This window comes from Sturnus vulgaris, chromosome 1, assembly GCF_052056855.1.
Source record: "Sturnus vulgaris isolate bStuVul1 chromosome 1, bStuVul1.hap1, whole genome shotgun sequence".
NCBI lineage: Eukaryota > Metazoa > Chordata > Aves > Passeriformes > Sturnidae > Sturnus > Sturnus vulgaris.
Genome location: NC_142243.1, coordinates 84,764,585 through 84,789,222, shown reverse-complemented (window position 1 = coordinate 84,789,222; position 24,638 = coordinate 84,764,585). Strand labels below are relative to the sequence as shown.

At 39.2% G+C, this 24,638-nt stretch overlaps 1 protein-coding gene across 5 annotated transcripts in view; it reads right to left on the bottom strand.

Moving 5' to 3' along the window:
- CTNND2 (catenin delta 2) overlaps positions 1-24,638 on the bottom strand; it is a 630,539-nt gene that overhangs the window by 398,818 nt on the left and 207,083 nt on the right. Inside the window, exon 1 of one of the 5 annotated variants that reach the window (XM_088170951.1) lies at positions 15,861-16,001. The exons of the other annotated variants lie outside the window; for them this stretch is intronic. The gene's annotated coding sequence lies outside the window, so the exon portion shown is untranslated. Of the gene's footprint in view, positions 1-15,860; positions 16,002-24,638 lie in introns of those variants that run through there. 5 annotated transcript variants of the gene reach the window in all.

The following is a 24,638-nucleotide window of genomic DNA, read 5'->3' as shown; positions in this document are numbered from 1 at the left end:
ACAATCAAACAGAAAGATTCCAGATTTGTACTACTCATTGTAAACAAAGCAATGAATAGAACAGAATAATTAAATATACAGGACTGGATTTGTAGTTATGCCTCTGGGAGATCACACAAGCAACCCTTGCTGCGCTCCAGAATTACCATGCCTCACTAAGACAATTGTGCTGCTTCCACAATTACAGCACAGATTTCAGTTCAAAGATTAGTCAGTTGCCACCAAAATGATGTCAAGGAAACTGTCAGTAGGTTTAAACAGAGAGAAGCATCTATACAGGGATGCTCCTTACAGGAGTATCTAAATTACTGCTATGACACAATTACAAAATAAGAGAGCCATAGGAATCAGTTACTGTCATTGATTCAGGGGAAAGAAACAAGAGGGAAGAGTGAGTTAATAGAAAAAATAATGAATGAAAAAATTTGTTGTATGATTTCAATCAGAATATTTCATTGACAGTATTGTGAAAGCCATCTGAAATTCAAGTCTTTATTACAGTAAAACAGTCATCAAAACTGCATCTACCCCTGTGGAACTGGGTTCCTGCTAGGAACCTTCTAGCAGTGTTGATAACAAGTCCAAGACCTGTCTCATACAATGCATATTACTAAAGCCCCTGATCCCAAATGTGGAACAAGCAGGGAGGAGTTGTGATGCCTTAAGTTTTAAGTTTTTCTATTCTGCTTGGGTGTGCTTTTCTGATGTGCTAGAGTGATGAAGACAAAACAGTCCTCTCCCAGCTAAGAACTCAAGGACAATTTCTTTAAACTTCAGGTCCTAAGCATAAACAATGTGGAAGTAGGAGGGCGGGTTCATGCAAATGAACCAAAACTTTTAAAAATGTGAGATTTTGTGACCAAGCCCTCCTTTGCTTCCATCTTGGAGCCATCCAGGCAGGGGCCACGACTGTGGCACTGATACTGCTAGGGTGTGGCCTTTTGTAGGCCTCTCAATAAATAACCATTTTATTCCCCTTAACTCTGTGTCTAGTCTCTGTTCCAGCTCCTCTAGGCATCAATCGCAGCTCCCTTTTCAGGAAAAAAAAAAACCCAAAACAAGGTTCATGATGTCACAGTATTGAAAAGAAAAGGCAAAGTAAATGAAAACAAGTCATGCGTGCAGAATTTTAAACTCAGAGTTTTAAGTGAATTTAATGGCAGAGAGAGAATTCAAATTAATTTCCAGACATGGTTTCTAGGTTGTAGTTTAGAGCCATACTATTCTTCCCCTTGCCTCCCCATCTTAAATCTGACATCTCTTCCCCCAGTGGGAACTTGGACTGGGTAAAATGAGAGCTCTCTTCTCCCCACACCTGGCAGCAGCTGAATGCCACACATACTCCCTCTTCTGTGACTCTGGGCACTGTTTCCATGACAGCAACAGGAAAGCCATTCCAAACTGGTCTGGGAGGCAGGGAATGAGAATCACCCCTCCAGCAAAGCTCCCTCTCATCTCCCTGGACAAGGCATTCTGAGAAACTAGAGACAAGAGTGAAGCTGATTGCACAGCCGGGGAGGGACTGAGGGCCCGGCAGCACCATGCAGCCTGAAAATTTCCCTTCATGTCTGGTGAGAGCTGCTGCGGTTCAAGCCCATATGATGGGGTGGATGGAGTGCCCAGCATTTGGCTCTCCTCTCCTCCAGGAGCACATTGACTGTACAGCAGTTGAATTTCTGGCCATTCCATGGCTGAGGGGAAGTAGAGATATTTACTAGCCATGAACTGAAGCAGCACAAGGAGAACCTTGTTTTACTTCACAAACCAGAAATACCAAACCCGTGGTACCAAAGTTTTAGCTGGATATTTCAGCATCTCAGAACTGTGCATGTTTTGGGATTACTTGTCAAAGCCATATGATTTGCATAGCCAAATGTCTCAAAGACAGAAATGAGATGCGATGTGACATTTCTGAATGATCATCGCTAGCCTGAAATAATGAGAATTTGGAATTGCAATCTCTGCTTGCACATCATAACTAAGATGCAAGATTACTGTGTCTGTTTCCAATTCCCAACCTGCTCACAAACCAGGATGTAATGCATCAGCACTAGGCATATGCCCTAACCATGCATAGCAGGCACCTTTAAAGGATCACAGAAGTGTGGAGGTGGGCAGGGGCCTCTGGAGGTCACCTTGTCCAATTCACAGAGGGCCACCCTGAGCAAGCTGTCCAAGACCATGCACAGGTAGCTTTTGAGTATCTCTAAGGAAAACAAACCTACAACCTCTCTGGGCAACCTGTTCCAGTGCTGAGTCACTCTCCCAGTAACAGTGTGTCTCCCGGTATTCATACAGCACCTTCCATGTTTCAGTTTGTGTCCATTGCCTCTGCTCCTGTCCCTGGGCACCACTGACAAGAATTTGACTCCCTCTTCTTTGCACCCTCTGTTCAGGTGTTAATACATATTGATGACTTCCTTCCCCAAGCTTCTTTACCCCAGGCTGAACAGTCTCAACTCTCAGCCTTTCCTCAAAGGAGAGATCCTCCAGTCCCTTCATCATCTTAGTGGCTCTTTGCAGGACCACACCCCCCCACCCCCCCGATATGTCTGTGTCTGTCTTGAACTAAGAAGCCCAGAACTGGACCCAGTGTTAGAGGTGTGGCCTTAGGAGAATGATCACCTACCTTGACCTGCTGGCAACACTCATTCTCCCAAGGCAGCCACAGACACTGGTTACCTTCTTTGCCACAAGGGCACACTTCTGGCTCACGTTCAGCTTGGTGTCCACTAGGACTCCTCGGGGTCTTTTCTGGCAAAGTTGCTTGTCAGATGGGTGTACTGGTGCAGAGTTCCTGGGCAGAGCCCTGTCTGAAACTAACCTTATCAAGGTTACTGAGGCAAACACATCATCCCAGAAGCAGGACAATTTGACCAAACTGTAGACACACTGTAATAGGCAACTTTTTTTATGTCATCAAAATTACTCTCCCTCTCAGAACACTGCTGTAGTAAAAGAGAATTTTCTAGAATTTTTCTCTGTCTACTCAGTGAGAGGTGTAGCTTCTTCCTAGTGCATCTCAGGGCTAGGAATGGATAGGATATCCAATTATATCAACACGGGAGAATATAGTTTTATTTTCTGAATTGATTATAGATGGTCCAATTTGTCTTACCTTACTAAGTTTATTCCTCTCACCTTGCAGAGACTTTAAACAATAGGCTGCATCATGCAAAACACTAACTTTCCCTAGTCAGAGAGCTGCACTGGATATAGTCCTGAGAAGCCTCTTTGCTCAGTAAGTCTGGTTCCTTGGATTCAGACCCTTTCGAGGAGAGTCTCACCAGACTGGAATACACAAGTACCAGAAACATTTGTAATGCTAAACTGTAAGAATACAAGAAGAGCTACTTAATTTTCTGGACTTGTTCTGTTGTCTATTCCTTGTGTATTTTACATTATCCAATCACGTGACAAGCAAAATGTGACATCAAACTGATTTAGCAAGTGCTGAAAATTTATTAAGCATGTTCCTCTCTGGCTTAAAAAGGAAGAGTATATATTTCGTGTACCAAAATCAGGATTTTCAGCCAAATTTCACTTCTACAGAAGCTTTCTTATTATTATGTTACTTTCCCATCCCTAAAGCTTGATTTCTATTTAGTGCAGACTGATTTTTCTTATTACATGTCTGGCAAAGTGTGTATCCTTTCCAAAAGCAAAGTCACTGAAATTAGAATGAAAGAAATAATTTAATGTGATGCACTCTACTTCATTTCCTCAAACAAGAGACGGCATTGACCAGGAAAGACATTTCTCTGGCTCATATCCATTGCAGAGAAAAGCCAGAAAGAGAGACAGAGAGAGAGAACTACAGCATACCCTCCCTTGAATACATTCATGAAAAGTGGGCAGAGACCTTGCAACAATGTTTGGGATGTCTTTGACGGCATCATTGGAATATAAAGTGTCTCTAACCCTTTTCATGTCTTTTTTTTTGGAAGAGCGAAGTCCTCCAATAGTGTAATACCACTTAAAGAGGAGGATTTTGAAAATTAAAGCCTTATAAATCAGTTTCCTTCCCTTTCAGCAGCTTCACAAACACTGTAAATAGTTTCTACCTTTTGTTCTTCCAGCTCATGTTTGATACAGGAGAGGGGCAAGGAGCCCTTTCAGATCCAGTACTTGCATAGGGTACAGTCTCTACAGACAATCCTAATTGCCTTATGAAGTTTGGCAACTGGATTATTGCCAGGACTGGACAGAGGGGAACATAACCTCCTGGAGGTAAGCCAAAGTGCATAGGTTTTCATTTTTTAAGGATTTTTCTTTCCTTTCCTGAATTTACAGAACACATCTCTCAAGCCAGTGACACAGGTTTTGTACCTGCTAGTAAATTTTCTGCACGCCACTACTTTGGGCATGTTTGGTGGACTATCTATGGATAGCTGGACTATCACTTTCCTTTGAAGACAGGATGACAGGTGTCTCCATAGCAACTGAGTACACATGGCTCTGGATACAGTACCTCAAGTAAATAATTTGCAAGTTACTCCCTAAAAGAAAATATTCTACAGTTGGAATTCCACTAAAATGGAAACTACAAAATTATTTACAGTGAAACAAGCTTAAGCTTGAGAAGCAGTCATGTGAGAAATAACACTGAAAATAATGGTTAGCATAAAGACTATGTGACCTAAATTATAATTTCAAATAATTCTAAATGAGAAAGCTTTGGATAACTCAGACAACTGCAACCACTGAAAATGCTAACTTTCTAATGACAATGACTGTATGCAAATGACCTAATTACAAACATCAACACACAATGCCTTGTTGAAAAACAGGGGGAAACATTTGAGCAGCTTAGGAAGAAGAAAAAATTACACTTTGAAAATATTACTATGCATATGGAATAATGAGGTCTCATAATAAATGCTGCATCTTATTTACTAAAATTTTGCTGTTTGATTCAGATGTTAATTTCATGCTGCATTAAATGAATAGCAGATAAACCCTCTTTTCTTTAAATGCTCACATCAGCTTCAAAATTATAGTTTGACACATTTTTTGAATTAATCTTACAAAACAATGAATTTAAATTCACAGTCTATGTTGATCTAGAATTTTAAGGAGTTCTAGTAGTGGGAATGAAAAGAGACAGTAGCAGATAATATACATAGGATGCCCTACCCATGCCAACAGGACTTCCTGATGACAGAACAGCTAGATACACCACCACTTTTAATTATACATAAATGGATCTGAAGAACAATGACTCATAAGTTAAACATGTGTCTAAATACTTTCAGTAATTATTGATACATTTTAGTATTCCATAGATGAAGTTTAGTCAACATTCTATTTCAGTAATTTCAGGAGTAACCATATTTCTGGCATACACAGAGCAGAAAATAAAAATCAAAAGTAAGTTATTCAGTTAGGTAAACCTAGAGGTGGTGTTTGTTTTGTTGTTTTGGGTTTTTTTTCCAAAAGGTGACATTTGAAAAGTGTGCAATTTATCTTCTTCTGTCTGTGAAGGTCTGAAGTATCCAGTCACACTGCAAGAATACTCTGTTGTATGTCAATACCATAAAGCAATTCCTCCCACTGTAGTCAAACCTAGCACTTCAGTATGTTTGGAAAGAAAGAGTAGGGAAAAAACAAAAGGTTAAAGAAAAGGTAAAAAATCCTGCAGCTAAGGCTGCAAAATATGGCTGTTGCAACAGGTGAACTGTTTTGCAAGATTAGCAGTCTGCCATAAAATCCTTCTTTGTAAGAGAGGAAACCACAACACGACAATAGATAAACTCCATTACAGTGAATTTAAGTACGTGTAACCATGTAGACAGAATAAGCCAAACATCTGCCCATGTTTTTTTCTATACTTTGTTGATGTTGCTATCATCTGGACACATTATCCACATGTCCCCTGAAACCATGTATTGCAATTTCCATCAAATGTTATTACACCTGCTGAAGAGGGCAGAACTGATCGACTACAGCTTCTCCTGCTGTTGAGCTCAGCCAACAAGCTGTTTCTGAATCCTGCTCATGTTTTGGTAAACTGAGCCAAATTAATTTTGTTTGTAATTTTTTTTTTAATTAGTTTTCAAACTATACATTTTTAAATACTGTTTTCCAAAGTTATATTGTTCCTTACTGGTGCATACTTCAAACTTCAACTAAAATCGGTATGAGGTGGATGACAAACATCATAATAAAAATTAATTCTTTCATATGCAAAAAAAATATTATGTCATGCACAAAGATATTCTGAAATAGTAAGGGCAGTGGTGCCAAACAGTAATGACTGGGCCTCCCATTCCCAGAAAATATTTCAACCCCTTCACAATGCTTGTATGTAATTTTTTTCCAAATTCCCCTTCAAATATACTGATTTTTAGATGGAAGAGTATGGAGTTTTTTTAATAAACCTACTCTGCCATTCAGAAAAATTAATAATAAAATGCCAAGTCCCAATGCTGTCTCAAATGGGCATCTAATTTCTCCCTCCAAATAACAAAATGGCTAATTATTCTTTTAAAGCATTCCATGAATATTAAAAATAAAAGTTTAAAGGAAGGAAAGACAGCAACCCACACAAGGAGGTTGTCTAAGACCTTGGAAAATGCACCATTGTCCAAATAGGAATTACATGGATTTTATGGACAGCTGTTTTACAAGAGCCAGTACTAATTAAAACTTAGGTTCTGCCTCTTTCCTGTCTTAAAAAAGTTAAAAGATTACATTAGGAGACCCATGTGCAATAAAAGCATAATCATAAGGCATTTTAGTGTTTGTCTAAACAGATACCCAGAGTCTATCTGCAGGTCACAACAAACCAGGCAATTTCTTTGTCTGCTCTACCCTGCAGCTATGCCACAGCCACCCCTATTGTACAACTTCCTAACCCAAGGCAGTTATTTCCAGAAACAAGTGTCTGGACACTGGCTTTACCTTTATCCAAGCTTATTTTAAGGTATTATAACACTGATGCCAAAGAACTAAAGAATAGGAAAACATTTAGGATTATTGCTGCCAGACTTTCTGAGTTGAAGCCCCTGAACACATTACAGAAGGAAGCAGTGTAATGAGATACTGACAGTCAAATAATGTCATAGATTTTAAGTATGCCAAACAGTGACTGATAGCAGGGCACTAATAGTAGGATTCAATAATACCCAAAATCTTAAAATAAACAAAATAGCAAATAAATCACATTTTGTTTGGAAAAAGAAAATCAGAAATATGCAAAACCCACTTTAATCTTCACACATATATAGGCAAAATAAAGCCTTATTCAGATGGATGCAGGTGCTATTTGTACATGCATTCCTGTTTAGGAGTAAATGAGTCCACTTATATCCAATGGTGCATTTAACACAGCCATATATGCAATTTCTAAGCATTTCAATAACTCAAAAAGGACTCAGAATTTCATTATAAAATCATTTCAGACACACAATTCCTAATGAAAAACATAACAAATGTTCAATATATAATATCAGACAAGAAAATTACACCCCTAACTCAGAGAACTCTTCAAGAATGTAGCAAGATCCATTCATAACACATCAGTACAGAATGGCAGGAGTGAACACAGAGCAAAAGTTCAGGAGAAGAAAGACAGTGGCACAGCACTGCTGGAATCACTGCTGCACTAGTTTACTCCCAATCCACCAATTATTTCCGAGGAAAAAAGCAAAGATAAAGTAATGACAAAGAAAATGTCCTGTTGCATAAGCCACAACTCAAGAGCCAGGAGACCCAATGGAAGCAAGGACATCCTCCAGCCTGCCAGAACAGACGCCTTCCCAACTGCCTGAGACTTCCTCAACAGTCTGAGATCAACCACAGAAACACTTTCAAGCACATAAACACTTAACCCCAATCTGATTTTAACATCACCTGGCTCCCAGAAACAATGGCTGCTTGGCACACTAATCAAACTTGTCGAGTTGCTTCTGGATTTTACTCTCTAGAAAGCACAGAATTGCAAACTCACGTTAGATGTCAAGATTTTTCAGCTCAGATGCTGCCAGCTGACTAGCCTGGAACAGGACCATCCCAGGTAGTAACAGAAATGTTACTCAATGTTACTCAAATGTTACTCAAGCTGCAATGTAGGGAACTGTCCTCCAGGTGTGAGCACTTGAAAATGATGGGCGGCTGCTTTGCAACTTACTTGTAAGCAAAGGCTTACACTTCAAAGTACATAGAATTTTGTTATTAGTTAAAACAGCAAGCATCTTATCCTATAAAACACCTCCACTTCTGTCTTCATGTTAGCAGTGCAGGACATGGATTACAAAGAAGACACAGCCAAATTTATTCCCTCTATTCTCCTCAACGTCACCAAGCACGTTCACAAGGCTGAGATGCCTTGTGTCTTTCCAGATGGCAAAGCTATAAATATTATTTCATATACTTCAAGTAGACTCCTGGTGTTTCCAGAATATTAGTTCAGGTATCATTTTCTGCAAAGAGATAAATTCACATGTATAAGGCACGTGCTCTGAAGCAATGCTATTTTGTCCGTGTGCAAATTATCACCACACATGAACAAACTGGCAACACTTAAAAAAAAAATTCTGTCATGATAGGCTAAAGAAGAGAGCCTAAAGATACAAGTATCAAGAAGCTGTTATCACAAGAGTTTATCCATTAAAGGAAATCCTGTAACTTTTAAGGAATGTTTTCAGGTAATCTGGCACATAGTGTATTGCCATAGTCCACAGGAAAAAGACGATCTTTGCCCATTCTATTTGAATGTAACCCAGTCCTGAGATGCCTACAGGGACATTGCAAAGGTGCTTTGGGTCTCATTCAACATGTGATGGATCCATAAACCCTTCTGATTTCATCTTTCCTTGAAAATGTCTATACATTCTTATTGCTCTGTTAAAATAAAAATAGCCTTTTTTCTTTAGTTGGAAGGACTGATATGTCAGCTAGATGTCCAAATGAAAAATATCACCACCACCTTTTAAGACTTTAGTTTTTGTTTCCCTCTTCCCCTTACCTGCTTCCCTGAAGCTGTGAGCTAGTGTTAGCTCTTCAGCAGAGAACTACAGATACCAAGCAAATGAAGTTCTGGCCTACTCTATCAACTGAATCAAGGAGCATGTGTCTGATTTACAGCAAGTTCTCAATGTATAAAATTTACAGTATAGGCCAGACAGCTCATACCATATTAGAAGTAACTTATTTATGATGTGCTGCACAGGTTCATTATGATAATTTAACACTAATTTAAAAATATATTTTAAACTACCATTAAACACAGCGAAAATAACAGATTGTCAAACTAAAAGATACTGTGAAAATAACAGTTTGTTAGGACTAATGTTGTGTGAAATGCCACTCTTCAAAGACAGGCAACTTGTGCAAAGAGCACTGAGAGAGTATATAGATCCATATTCCAGGTAAAGTTCCTATTTAAATACAGAACTAATTTGGACATGGCTAATTTTGATAACATTCTTCATATAATTCAGCACTGTATGTGTATGTACATGGACTTTAACTGCAGAAGTTTATTTAAGAGGACCAATGGCATTTGAAAAATTCCACTTATAGGTATAATAAGAAAACAGTTAACTTTTTTGGTGCTAAATACTTATCAGAAACAAAGTACATAGGGTACCCAGAGCAATAACAACATTACAGTTGAATGTTGAAAACAGTAGTTATTTCATCTATGAAACAAAATTTAATCAAGTTGTAAAAACACAGACAAAAACCGACAAAAAAACCCACTACAAAACAACAAACAAACAAAACCACCAAAACCTAAAAAAATCAAATCAAACCAAAACCATGGATTGCTAGCACATCACAAGAGCAGTAATGGAAGAATGGAGGTATAACATGACCTCCTCAAAAGTGGATGCAAGTAACTCACATGACAAAAATGACTGAGAAATCTATTCACTCCATTATGCTACTGCTAAAGGAAAATTCTCCATCTCTGTAACTAAAATTTCAGTACATTTAATATTTTGGTACTGAATACACAGTCTCTGTTATTTGTGATGAAAATCACAAATCATTGCTGGACCAGAGCATATATAGCCTTACAGTGAACTGAGGCAGAAAAAGAATTATGAAGAAGGAAATATGATTAATGCTGGGGTTACTCAATACTTATATGTATTATTAATCTCATACAGAAACAATTACATTAAAATAAAATTGCTCTAAATTCTTTTCTATAAGTTTGCCCAATTAATAGATTAGAGAATGCAAGTTATTCATCAGATCCTAGCACCAGCAAATCATTTACTGGAAATGACTTTTTAGGCATCTGTGCTTGGTTAAAATTAAACCCAAAATACATCAGTGTTTGAAACTTGATGAATGTCAAGCACACACCCTTTCAGTGCAATGTGTACCCTTATGACTGTTTAGAGGGGAACAAACATGGTGAGGAAGCTGTACAATTATTTAGGAAAGCCCAAGGGCTTTTGCAGCTTATACATTATTTTCTTTCCTCTTTGAATTGCATCCTTCTGAGCGCATTCTTTCAAATACAGTTTATGCAGACAAAGTTGGTGGCATTTCACCTCCTCCACAGGATATGCCAAGATGTGGTGTAGTTTACTATGGCTGAAGTTACTTAAAGCAGTTGTGTAATAGTTTCAGCAAGAGCACAACAAAACCTACGAATTCTATCAGCTCAGGGAAGTCTTCCACAACTACAAGGGCAACTTCCACAACTATAAGGCAACTGTACACAGACCCACCTCTTGATAAGTAAGCCAAATTCCACTAATTTCAGGAGATCTTGATATCTCATTTTAAACCATCTGAGAATTTCTGGCTTTGACTGAATATCATCAAGTTCATTAGGAAAAAAAAAAGTGCTAGAAACAGATCACTAAAAATATTTCCTCTGACTCAGCAGCCACAAACTTCCCTCCCTAATGGCTCACAATTTCACATGAGAACTGAGGAGCATCTCTCTCCCCAGCTAATGGCAGGAACTGGGCTGACAGGAGCTTTTTTTGAAGGACTTTGTCCATGTGACTGAGTATCAATTAGGTGGGAATTATTTAAAAAGAGTCATAGCTCAGCAGTATAGAGCTGTGAACACATAATAGCTTTGAACGCCACAGAAAGACAGACAATGAAAAACAACAGAGCCACTGTGCAGACTGAGATGGAGAAATGAAGCATAGACCAAGGACAAAGATGAGAACCCGCTCCTCACAGAAAGCTGTCATGGAGCCATTTGCACGCTTGACTCTCAATTTGAAATTGGACTATTTACTTTTTATCACATAAAAAGCCAATTGAGAGAGTCAACTGGGGAGCCAAAAGAAATCTAACTTGAAATCAGGGCAGGGCAGACATGTAGCACGAAGAAAATTGCCTAATTGTTTATTGGGATTTGGAGAGTTTTGTTTGTTTGTTTAAAATCTCTGCTATCTTTCTATTTTAATTCTTTATCTATTGTCAATTAACCATTTCTTGCATTAGAAGAATGTTTTAGGTTTTCCAAGTTAGTTTCCAGCAACAGGCTGACTTTTCTATTGCTTAACTACCATCTTGTGACAACCAATGGTTTCCAACACTCTAAAAGATAAAAGCATGATTAAAAGATTCATGGTAGACTGGGCTCAGCAATAAAATACTGACCCTTCTGACAATGGCCATTAAATTAACTGCAAAAACACTACAAGCGTGCTATATTACCTCTTTACTTTTATATTGTTTTCTACATTTTAGTCAACAACACCCCTCTGATATTATTGATGATGCAGTCATTTTAATCCTCTGTGTAAGAGATTTGTATCACGTTTTACCATGTCCCTTTTACACATTCATGAACTCCGTCAGTTAAGAAAAGTTGAAAGAGTTGGAAACACAGAAAAGCAAACTCAAGCTTCTTAGACTTCAGGTTTGATACAAGTTCCAGCTGTGCACTGGGTTCACAAAATAGAAATGAGCAACTGCACAACCAAGGCTGTAGAAGAGATGCTGTTACTTATTTATAGTCTTCTGGGCCATCCAATAGAACAAGCAGCCTGCCCTTTTCCCACCATGGCAATCAACATCATCTTTGAGCCAACAAACATAATGCAAACATCACAAGGAATGGGTACCTGTTGCAGGTGAAATAGCCCTGAGCATATGCCAGAATGAGAGCCTGTACCTACTAGAAAGCGAAGGCATCTTCCGCCCTCAGTTTCCAAACTGACTGCTTGGTACCACTCCATGAAGATATCCTTACACAACACTTGTACAAAGCTCAGAGAATGGCAATAATCATTATTAATTTATTTATTACACAATCAAAATATCTCCAACACACAGTGCACACTCAATCAGTGATAATACTATTTAAAAGAACTCAAGTTTTCTTGAAATAAAAAAAAAATTTAAAAATCAGTATTCATCGCTACCAGGAAAACTGATGCCAGAACTAGGAAAAAAACCCAAAAACATGAAGAGTGTTTGCTGATCACCAAACAATTTACTGTAATTGCTCAACAATTCAAAAAGACAATATTTTTCTGCTTATAGTTTTAGAAGAAACTGTCAATAAATGCTTATTACGGTTTCAGTAGACTTTTACAGAATTCCTTGGCACAGAGGAGAGAGTTGTCCCAAGTCTTAGCCTCTCCTGACAACTGCTAAAGCTACAAATGTTATTTGCCTTCAACATGTTTCATTCCATTAAGAATAAAACTTTTAGAGCTGGTCTTAACAAGAATTACTTACAATAGTGATAATTTCTTGGCAACATCCTAAATGTAAAAGTGTTTTTCTTATTGACTCCCAAGTTCTGATTTGCTCCACTGTGCTGCGATAAAAGGAAGGACATTTGCTGGATGACTCGGCTGTGCACACTGTCATTAGAAAACGTTAGACACAGGGTGTATTAAGTAGAGCCTTACTTCAACTGACTGACACACATTGTGTTTCCACCTACTTTTTCTTCCAATTCCGTAAAACTGCACATTTTTGTAACACTCAACACTCACAGAGATGTTTTTCATGTGTTCACAGCTGGGAGGACAAAGTTCCTGCTTTAATTTTCAGGTTAGCTTTTTCAAAAGCCAATTACTGGAATGAGCATTCTCAGAATGCCACACAAAGGCCTTGATCTCTGGCAGAAAGTATTCATAATAGCATGCACCCCAGGCTAAGGGTCTTCTGAAAGAATCTCTCCGGATCTTAAAATTAAATAGTTAAATTTGTCATTAAAATGTCTACAACGTCATTATCTACTGAAAGAAAGAAAGAAATCTCCCCCACAAACAATAACCTCTTTCATATACAAATTTAAATGTAGGGATAGTAGCTTCCATCAAATGCATTATACACTCTGCCATCTCGATGACCTGCTCAGTCAGCATTTTAAATCTAGTCCATGCTGATAGATCAAGGCTTTCAATTTTCTGTTACCTCTGCCTCGCATTGTAAGTTATAGCAAGTACCTAGTTACTTAAAATAGAGATATATGAACAGTTTGTATACATGCATACCCACAAATGCAGCACATCAGTATCATGGACCCAGGCATGGAAGGCTATGTAAAACATGCAAACAGAGTGTATAACGGTACAAAGAAGTGTGTCAAGAACTTCTAAGTTAGTAGGTTATTAGGATGAACTTTTACCTGTGACAGAAAGCTGATATATCACCTCTCAGTCACTTCAGCAACTAAAACACTAACCATGGGGTTTTATTCAGAAAAAGAAGAAAAAATAAATTATACCTTCCACTTACAACTACCTTAATGAAGAAATGCTTAAGCTACTGAACATGAATAGTCAGTATACAAACAAGTCTTACCTGTATAATAAAATCACCAAAGTAATTCCTACTTTGCCTTGGACTTCCAAAAAGCAAGATGTACACATATGGTTGAATCAGCTCAGTTACTCAGAAATCAGTGGAGTAATACCAAAGATAGATTTGGCCCATTATCTACCTGCACAGCACAAATGAATAATGCAAATGTGTATGCAAAGGACCATGAAGTATCTCAGCTTAGCAGTGCATTTAAAATGTATCACTAACTTTCAGCTTCTTGAAATATTTATCAACCGCAGGAGGTTCCACTGAGAGCACACTCTATTAGGAACTTCACTGAATTTTTATTTCTACACCTGACTCAGAGGACTTTAGAAAAGGAGACTGGAATTAACTGCTGTAACAACTTCAGGTACTGCTCTGTCACCACAGGCTTCATGAGCACTTCATGAGTGTTTTTAAGTCACTTTAATGTTCTCCCCACCGTTAAGACCAACTGGGGCCTTTATGCAGCACATCTTAGGAGAGAGAGGAAGAAGGTACTCAGTTTCTGCACACGACTTCAGAAGCCACTAAAATTAAACTGTCTGAAATTAGAAAGCTACTGAAAGAATCCACGCAAATGAGCATGCTTTAAGACACTACAATCAACGGAAAAATACCACAGAACAAGTTAAGCAGCCTCACTAAAATCAGTCTAGCTGTAGAAACTAGTTAAAATGGCTAGTTGGATCAAGTGGGAAAAAGCTTAGATCAATTGCACACAGCACTTAAAACTACTGAGGACTAGTCAAATGTTAAATTCGTTTAACTAAACCTTTTGTGAAATAAAATTTGATCTAAAAGTAATTACAGTAGTTCTATTGGTATAATAAAGATGGCAACACCTGAAGAAAGATTTTTTTTAAAGATGAATATCCTAGATTACCAGAAGAAAAAAAAAAAGGGAAAGACAAACAAACCAAACGCACACCACACCACAAAACACCTCAGCACTTAGCTTAACATTGAGTAGTTATATCATTTTGATCTAGAAAATGCTTTTGTTTCGTATTTTAACTAATAAAAACGAACTATATCAGAAAAAAAAAATCCCTCCAAGTCATGTATTTCAGTCCTTATGGACTTTGGGAGGATACACGTTTACTCCTTTAATCTCATGCAGTCACCTAGTAAACAGTATTACTCCACATTAAGACATTCCTGCAGTGTTTTGAGTCAGGAAAAATACATAAAAACAATATGCTCTAAAAAGTCTCCTTTTTTATTGTTGGTAGAAAGTCCTAGACATGTGGGAGGGTGGTTTGTTTTCACATTTTACGTATTTCACTTATTCAGTCAAAAGATCGAACTATTGAAGTGTTACCTCAACGAATATAAAGATCTGTGTCAAAGAAGACTGTCGGGACTTTTTCCACTCAACTAACTTCCACATGAAATTCATTTATTTAATCCCTTGAACAGTCAGTCACATTTCCCTGGGACTTGGGCAGCACCAGATGAAACTAGCAGGTCATAACCATGCATTATTTTTACTATCTGTAATGAATTTCAAATTAGCTGATGCATTAAAAAAAAAAATCCACCTGAAAAGCTCAGCAGAGTCTGGAAGGCTAAATATAATTATAAAAAATGCAAATCCCATTCTCACCAACTTAAGGCCATAATTTGAAAAGAGAGCTATCACTACAGTTAAGTGTATAGTATTTTACCGAGAACATTTTCTAGGGTGAAAGTACAAAGCAACAGGTCTTCAAACTAGAAAGCACGCATCTACAGAATATACATTTTTGCACAAGGAAGACCGGCTGGTCGAATTATTTAACTCCGTGGAATTACTTAAAGTTTTGCTTTAGGCGGGTCGAACCAACAAATAACCGCGGTCAAGTCAAGTGTTGCTGAATAAGAACACGAGGCATTTGTGGGAAATAAGATACTGAAGAGTAACATTTACTTTCCTGCCTTTAGCGTGAACTCTAATATGTGGCCAATTATGTTACCTATTTGCTCTTGAATAAGAGACTTACAGCATGCTGAAGTCGAAAAACATGCGTAAGACATTCAAAAGTGACGTTTTAAGACAAGTCATAAACCTTTTCACAAAAGCTCCCATTCCATCTCACACAACCGATCCATCTTTAAGACTTTACCTTTTGTCGCCCACTTGTAAATTAATCTCCTGAATCACTTCAGCTGCGCCCTGGGAAGTCTTCTCACAGCCGAGCCGACTTTCCCTCCCCTCCGGAGCGGCGGCTCAAGCCGCTCTACTCTTCTTTTTTAATCCCCACCCCCTTCTCCTTTGAACACTTACAAAAAGAAACTTGGGGACAGCCGCGGCCGGCGGCTCCCAGGGCGGGCAGAGCGCGGGGCCGAAAGCAGCAGGCAGCCCGCGCCGCCGTGCGCTGAGGCGGGCGGGGGCCGGGGCGGGGGCCGGGGCGCGGCCGGGCCGCGGGCAGCGGCGGCAGCTGCCGGGCCCGGGGGCAGCGCGGGCGGGCCGGGGGAGGCGCTCCGCGGGCACAAAGGGCTCCATGGCAACGGCGGGACGAGCCCCCCGCGGCCCCGGCACCGCCGGACCCGCCCACGCCGCCCCCCGCCGCAGCGATCGCGGCAGCGGCTCGGGGAAGCGGCCCTCGGCGACACGGGGCCGGGAGCCGGGAGGAGGCTGCAGCCCCTGGCCCTGCCACTGGCCCAGACACACGTCTTCAGTAATTTTTTGGTTTTATTTTTTTTCCCCGCCAGAGTGCAGATCAGTCTTCACACATAGGTATAGTCATTTAGGTTTTCTAATTGAGGAAAGTCGATAAGCTAGTAGTGACCGAATTGGAGGGCTGGGCACTCACTAACTCTGCTAAGTTTAACTAGGGAAAGTGCCGGATTCTGCACCTGAGACGGGGCAGCCTTGGTGTATGGACAGACTGGGGAGCCAGAGGCTGGAAATCAGCGGCATGGAAAGGGCCCTGGTGGTCCTGGTCCATGGCAAGTTGACCATGAGCCAGCAGTGCCCTGGTAGCCAGGAGAGCCAACCCTGTCCTGGGGGGCATCAGGCACAGCATCACCAGCCAGGCAAGGGAGGGGATTGTCCTGCTCTGCTCTGAGCTGGGGCAGCCTCACCTCCAGTGCTGGGGGCAGCTTTGGGTGCCACAATATAAGAAAGGCATTAAGCTGTTACAGAGTATCCAAAAGGCAGCCACAAGGATGGTGAAGGGTCTGGAGGGGAAGCTCCATGAGGAGTGGCTGAGGTCACTTGGTCTGTCCAGCCTGGAGGAGGCTGAGGGGAGAACTCATTACAGTCACAATTTTCTCATGAAGGGAACAGAGGGTCAGACATTGATTTCTTCTCTGTAGTGACCCGTGACAGGACCCAAAGGAATGACATGAAGCTGTGTCAGAGGTTTAGGTTGGATATTAGAATAAGGTTTTTCACCCAGAGGATGTTTGGGCACTGGAACAGGCTCCCCAGGGACTTGTCACAGCATCAAGCCTGACACAGTTCAAGAAGCGTTTGCACAATGCTCTCAGGCACGTGGTGTGATGTCTTGGGGCTGTCCTGTGCAGAGGCCAGGAGTTGATGTTCCTTGTAGGTCCTATCCAACTCAGATATTCTATGATTCTATGCGTAGCAGAACTTCACACTGAATGAATTTAACTCTACATCAGAGTCTTACAGGTCTTATCTGTCTCCTACAATACAAAACATTACATTTTGGGACATATATTATTTTTTAAACTTTTTTTTCAAACTTCTACTTTGCAGACTGTATGACCTGAAGCTGTCAAACTTTAAAATATACAGCCATCCAAAAAATAAAACTTACTTACACTCGAATTTTTAGATGTGTGCAAAGCAATAGGTGGCAAGGTCACAAGCTAACGGACAAGTGCGTGGCCTCACCTCCAGTGGGGACAACTCAGGCTCCAAAGCACTTTGCTGGGAACAAATCTATGTACAGCATTCCTGCTGCTGAATGCAACAAGACTTTGTGTGCACCCTGAAGTCTGAGAGCTCTTGGGTCAAGGATCAAGATGCCAAATGTGGAAATAAAACTCAATCAATATTCATGACAAATTTCTACAACCCCCAGCAAGACACCCATAAGTGTAATTATGCCCATAAAAGATTGGTGGTGTTTTTTGGCATGGTGCAAATGTTAAAGTGGTTCAATTATTCTGCTGAAGTCAAAAAGATTTAACTTGCTCCTGAGAATTTCTTGCTAAACTGCCTATTCAGTACACGCATTTCCATTGGTCAACACCTCTGTGATCTGAATGCTGGTGGAAAACAAATGTTCCATTATTTTGTATACAAAGATCCTGTCAGGCAAAATAGCCTTCCCTTTCACATAAATATTAAGCTTCATACTCAAATACATCATTTGAATAAACTGTCAGATTAGACTCCAAAATGAGCCTTTCCCAAGGTTTTTAATGTCATTTTTATACCCATTTAATTTTAAAAGAATTCCTTGCACAAAACCTTTGTTATTTGCTGCCACTATTTAGGTAAAAGACTGCAGGACTGGACTAGAGGCTTGCATTTTAGCCTTTTCTTAAAATTCCATATTCAATACAGATCTTAAGAAACCAGCTCCTTTCTACTTACATAGAGCCACCCCTTTCTCTTAACCACTGTGACCATGTACTTAACACCCCCTATCATTAATATTCACCACTTCTGATTGGGAATCATAAAATTTCAGTGCACACTTCACTAGCCTTCTCTCAAAATGTCATAATGAAGCTGAGGTCACTTTTCCCTGATTCGACAGGACACAGCATACATATTGAGGAAGGAAAAACAGCAATTCAGGGTCTGAAGGGACAAAAAAGTAGCTGACTTGGCTTCTACCAGTCTTGCCTGGGTTTGTGTGCACTGCCTGGGGCTGACACAGGTGCAGGGGTTGCCCTCAGCTCCCTCCCAAAAGGGAGGGAAGAAGCAGATAGCACCAAAGCAGGTTCAGAGGTTTAGTGTTAGAAATCTTTTTTAAACACCTGCTGAGGCCAATGAAATAATAATAGTAATAACAACAACAATAATAATAACAATAAAGGACACAATCAGTTACTTATCCCAGAAACTTTTGGAAGGGGAAAAATCCAACAGTTAATTGTATTTCTAAAACACAATTGTATTTCTAAAATTTCAAGGAAGTAAAATGTTGCTGGGAGCAACGGATAAGTCCTTTATTTTAGCTCCTGAATGGCAAACCTACCAGCTTCCTTGTAACTCTGCCAAGCTGTAAGTGTCATTTAAGGAGAGCAATACAACAGTTTATTGTTATTCTCCAGCATTGCTTAGGATGTAGAAAGAAGACCATTTAGTATACATTAAAGGTCACGAGTAAATAGCAATTTAATAGGAAAAGAATCTACTCCACGTGCAAGAATATCTCAAAGGCATAGTTAATTACATAGCAGCCTGTATATGTTCTCTTTTATTAAAATATTGTGAAGGGCCATCCTGTTTCATTTCAATGAGCTAATATGCACCACCTCAGGAAAGCTCTGTTAAAAAAATAAGAGAACAGGTACTATAAAGTTATTGTATGTATTACAGCAGTGCAGAATACACAGACCATTTTGCAGTATGTTTAATAGAGAAATTTTTAACCTATCAATACAATTCAAAGGGATTTCATGCTCATTGCCAAAATCAATGATTGGTATTAAAATGGATTGCCACATATTCATGAAAGAGTTGTTCAATCATTTGACACTTGTGCAGATTGCTATCTTTATATAAAGGGATCCCATCTCATAAAACTGATTGATGAAAGGGAGGAAAATTATTCCCATTTCAAACCCATATACTTTTCCTGTATATGGGTAGAATACCTACTGTTTCTGAATCACAGAAATTCCTACATACTTGAAACAGATCAAGTCCTTAAGTGCTCTGTTGTTATTTGACTCATTGTACGCTGAAGCTGTGCAAACTTTGAGACTTTGAACAGAAAGAAACAGAAAGGAGCTCTATAATTTATTCCTGAATGACTGGAATAAAAGGAAAACTGTGTTTTAGTTGGAATGCTGAGAAAGGAGATCAGGTGTATGATATTTCTTTCATTCATGCAACACATGAACGGTTATCTCTGAACCACAATTCAGTGTTTTTATGCTAACATCCACACCTCCCTTTAATCTACACAAATGCACATTCCCCTTCTTTTCATGTTGGCTCATCAATAATCATTTAAAACATCTCCAAACATCAGGAGTGTAGTGCCTAGGTGGATTCATTGTAATTTGAATGAAAAGCATCAGTACTGAAATCTAAGTTTTCTGAAAAGATGCATCTGTAAACATTTCAAGGCAGTTGTACTAAGGGGCCAGAGTTAAGGGTCAGCTTGTGCTATCCTTAATGTGTGTAGTGAGCCAACATTCATGCACAGGATGAACTGCTGTACCAGCTAGAAATAAGACTATTTCATTTAAATGAAATAAAGTAAGTAAAGATATTTACTGAAGTAGTTTCTGTACTGAGTTGTGGTAGGTTTTTTTCCTCTTAAAACCTTTCTAGGGGGCACTTTGCTGTTCTTCTGCTTGACAATCTATGCATATGCAGACAGAGATTACTCCAGAATCTTTCTTTTTTCTCCACTGGAATTTTTTGGTCTGGGACACTAAGTTACCGTGAAATAGTCCTGTAAGTACTGAAAAACTTCAGATGTTTTTCAGAACCTCAGCCATCTGTTAGAATCTCTTACTATATTTCACTCATATTCTCTCTTGATTTGATAACCCTGTGGGGGCGACCACTCAAAGAATAAGCAAAGGGTTTGTGTGATACTGGCCGTGGTGGCCTTGCAGATCCCTACAATTTTTCTTCCATGAAATACTAAGCTCAAACACATTGAATAAGCATGGAAATTTTTTTTGCATAATAAATGAGGAAAGATTTTTTCAGGGTCTAATAGATAGTAGTAGATAGTATTTATTTCCTCGAACTTTTGCTCTTTATGTTCTGTAACACCAAGTGATAGCAAAATTATTTTAAAATAATATTACAGGCCACAGAATCTTTAAGACTTACTGTTTTCCTTTTTGGGAGAATAACCAATTCAGTAGCAGAAAGCAAGAAGAGAACATGCTTGTTTGCTAACCAGTTTTGTTAAAAGAACTACTGAGACATTTCCTACTACTTTGTAGCAGCTTTGAAGAAAACGTTATTGTTAAATGTTTTTAACACGCAGCAAGAACTTTGCAGAATGTGAGCCACTTTTAAGTCACAGAGTAGAAAGCAAAACAATTTCAGAAGGCATGCTGAATATAATCCCAGTTTCTTGGAGAGAAAATGAATGTCTGCAAGATTACCTGAGCTATGCAGAGCCTTGTTACAGAATGCTGCTCTGAGCACTGTATTAGAGAAGTGGGATGGGACAAAAAAGGGCAAAAAATAAGTAGGTTATTCCACAGTGTAATCAGCATGTTTTTTCTGTTGATGATTAATCGCTGTCAGAACCATGGGATCTGATAGATAACCTTATTTTCAAGAAACCCACATCACCCACCTCTCATAGGCAGTATTCAATGGTCAGTGCTATTCTGTATTCCATATTACTCCTTACTATCATAAAGATTTAATGCAAGCATGAAAACAGGACACAGAAGCCATGATGCTGGGGATTTTCAATTTTTGGTTATTGACTTATGCAGAAAATATAGGAGAAATTGAGGAAATTCTCCCTCAAAAGAATATTGTGTTTCTACCATCTATATGCATTTATGGCTATATTGCAATAAGCACAGATGAAACTAGTTTGTAGCCTGCAATTTATTTATAATATTTCATCTTGAACATCTATAGTTTAAACAGAAGAAAATTGGTGCACTGGTAGGGATTACTGCTAGGTAAGTCATCCAGTATAGCTTCATTGCCTGTTTACAACATGAGAAAAATCCACTAGATACCCAGAAATGCAGAATACAATGCATTAAGGTAAGAAGAAAGAATCATAGATTTGTAGAATTGCTTCGGTTGGATGACACCTTAAAGATCATGTAGTTTCAAACCCTCCCCTCCATGGGCAGGGACACCTTCCACTACACCACATTGCTCAGTGCCCCATCCATGTTGGACTTTTAACACTTCCAGAGATGGGGCATCCACAACCTCTCTCAGCAACCTGCTCCAGTGCCTTACCACCCACACTGTAAAGAATTTTCTTCCTAATATCTGATCTAAACCTGCCATCCTTTAGCTTAGGACCATTTCCCCTTGTCCTGTCACTACACGCCCTTGTAACAAATCCCTCTCTTGCTTTCTTGTAGGCCCGCTTCAGGCACTGGAAGGTACTATAAGGTCTCCCCAGAGCCTTCTCTTCTGCAGGGTGAACAGCCCCCATCTCTCAGCCTGTCTTCATAGGAGAGGTGCTCCAGCCCTCTGAGCATCTTCAAGGCCTTCCTCTTGACTCAATCCAACAGGTCCATGTCTTTTTTTTGTTTAGAATTCCACAGCTGGATGCAGCACCCCAGGTGGGGTCTCACAAGAGCAGACCAGACAGGCAGAATCACCTTCATTGATCTGCTAGTTCTGCTTCCTTTGATGCGTCTCAGGATACAGTTGTCCAGCAATACCCCTGAGTCCTTCTCCACAGGGCAACTCTCAATCCATTTTCCACACAGCCTATATTTGTGCTTGGGATTACCCTGACCCATGGGCAGCACCTTGCACTTGGCCTTGCTGAAATTCATAAGGTTTGCAAAGGTTCATCTCTCAAGTTTGTCTAGGTCCTGCTGGAAGGTCTCCCTTCCTTCTGTTCTGTTTATCACTCAGCTTGGTGTCATCAGCAAACCTGATAAGGGTCAGGAGCTCTCCCAGTGTCCATGTTGCCAACAAAATGCTGAATGACACCAGTCCACATACCAATCACTGAGGAACACCACTTGTCACCAGTCTCTACTTGGACTACCAATTTCACTTCCCTCACATTAAGTTGTTAGTAAAGACTTCCTGATCAAAATTTGATCTTTCAAATTTGATGCCAGTTCAGAGTTTGAGCTCACATCCTTCTAGGACAGCCTTAACAAATGCAGGGAGGGAAGGTGCTTCTGTTACATGTGCATCCTTATTAAACTTCATTTCAAGAATACAGAATCCTAGAAAACCAAATTAATGAGAGGATGTGTTCAACTGTGTAAAATCTTGGAGGTCTGGGAAATGTGGGCTATTTTCACCTGAATGATAGGATCTTTTTTAGTTAGTAATTACTGTTTTAATAGAGGAATCCTGCAAAGTTGCTGCATTTAAAAAAGTTGCTGCAAAGAAAGTCCAAGGGTGCATTGGAAAAAGATCAATCAATATTAGAAATAACAAATGGAATGTGAAAATATGTTATTACAGCCATGTACTCCATGGCTGGTGTGGTGACCTGTGGCAGAAACAATTCATCATCACAACACAGAACAATGTCTGTAACACAGCTTCACTTGCTTCATCTTGTATGATGTATACAAGCGTCAAGAAAAGTTCAACGTCTGTGATGCTGAAGCTTTGTAATAGTCAAACATTATGATGGGTTTTCTATCAAACTAAAAAGAGTTCAAGACTCAATACTTTGCACAGAACAAGTGCACAGCAGCGGTGTGTGTCATATACAGTCTTACACAGTATCACTTCTTCAGCCTCCATGTCACTTTGAACAAGTAGAAGGCTTTTGAAGTCTGACTTTGTGTCACAAGGCAAAGAAGAAATATATCCTTTTATCTGGGAATTCATCTCTGACCACAAATAAAGACTTGCTGCTCACAACAGGTTGTGTTTCTTCTCTTTCTGAATATAAAAAATGGTACAGGTCAGGTAGCATGAGGCTGCTTTCTGGTCTCAAAAAGATCTTTAAAATGAAACTATACTTTTGGAGAATGAAAATTTTCTGGCTTTCAAGCAAACCAGAATATAAACAGGTCAGGAGCTGGTAATCAAAGTAACAACACAACAGAAATCCATAAAGGGAGTGGAGAATATTGACAAACATGCTTTTCATTAGAAAATACTTTTTTGCATTAATTTTTGAATTAAGAAAATCAATCAGAAGTGAAGATATACTGACAGTAGCATGAGGAAGCAGCAGAAGTTCAACAGAGAGAAGTAGTACAATCAATTTGACTTTTTATCAGACACTTTACCAACTCCACAGAAACTGAGTATTAAGCAAGTAGCCATAAAATAAGTTGAATTATTTAGCAAGTATGGGACTTTTAATCAACCTAAGCCATGACCTACCTGTGTCAGCAAATCCAGCTGCACTGGAAAACTGAGTCTCCCAGGATGCAGCCACGGTTTGATGGAAGAGCAAGAACAAGAAGAAGCTCTTCAGGACAGAAAAGCCAAAATCTGTGTTCAATTGAATTAGGTAGCAGATGTAACTAAATTTTAGAGGGAAAAATTGAAGTGTTTTTAAAGTCAAACCTATGGGAGAAAAAATTGGGGGATGGTATGAATGAGCATAAAAGGTGTTTCAGGCTTCTCTTTTGATAGTACAAAACTCCACTTTTTTGAAAATTACTGTATGGTGCTGACTTGTTTTTTTCCATGTATATTTAAAATTGATATTATAAAATCATTGGATAGAGACAAAATATTAACAACTCCTCTTTTTTGATGCAAAATTTCTTTGACAGCTTGGCATATAGTTAATCACTTTTTAAAAACTGAATGCACCCCGATGCAGAGGATCTAATTTTTTAATCTGTCAGCCAGAATTTGTCATTAACATACTTTAAAAAACTGATTAAATACTTCATTTTTTTTTTCCTCAAGCTTGTGCCTTGGCAATGAGCTGAAGAAAATGTGTATTTCCAGCAAGATTAATGAGTAATTATTGGTTGAGATTTAACTGCTATATAGATATAATGGATTTCTGTTTGGTTGTAGAAGTACTCAGAATAAACTGATGAATGATTGCAAAAATGAAAACAAGTTAACCTGATCA